The sequence below is a fragment of the Octopus bimaculoides genome, chromosome 9, assembly GCF_001194135.2.
Source record: "Octopus bimaculoides isolate UCB-OBI-ISO-001 chromosome 9, ASM119413v2, whole genome shotgun sequence".
Lineage (NCBI taxonomy): Eukaryota > Metazoa > Mollusca > Cephalopoda > Octopoda > Octopodidae > Octopus > Octopus bimaculoides.
This window is the reverse complement of record NC_068989.1, coordinates 77,837,481-77,838,368: the sequence shown is the minus strand read 5'-3', so window position 1 is coordinate 77,838,368 and position 888 is coordinate 77,837,481.

The window sequence follows — 888 nt, the reverse complement described above, 5'->3', positions numbered from 1 at the left end:
TATATATATATATATATATATATATATGTATATATATATATATATATATACATATACATATATATACATAGGCATTCATACACACATACACACACAGAGTTACATATACACAGACACACAAAAAACATATAAATATTTTTATATATACATGTATATGTATGTATGCATGTATACATGTATGTATGGGTGGTGTATATATGTATGAATGTATCTGTGTCTTTAATTTATGTTTAAATGAAAATCGCAAGATTTGAGAGGGAATAATACAGTTCGATGGATTTTGCTTTTTACCTAGTATTCAATATTTCGGTGTTTGGTCACTTAGTCAGCGTATACTCGGAGAAAAAGTGTTCTTAACTGAATTCTCTGTTCTGTTGTGTCAGCCAACAACGGCACCATTTCTGAGAAGATTTACAACAAGAAGAAACCATTGATCTGAAATATTAATTTTTATGACTTGCATTCTTTGGCTTTATATAAATAATTAAAAACATTTTATCAGACAGTACTTTTCGTCTCCAAATACCATCAAATGATCAAAGTCCAGGATCGCCTCCATATATAATTATAGTTACAGATTCAAGTGGCATCGTCAACCTACGAATTTTGTCCTTTTCCTATCACCACAGGATATGAGAAGTGGAGGCTGCTGCTGTGCAAATGAACACTTCCTCAGAAATTTGCAATGGAATTTTTCTTTTAATTTGGAGTACAGCATGTGCAGTATTCTCTCAACTGCCATACCCAGGTTTCAGCTAACCAGGGTATGGTGGCATTAGTGAGATTCCCGGTACTTTGGATTTACACACACGCACACACACACACACACACACACATGTATATACACACATATATTCATATATATATATATATACACGTATATTTGTG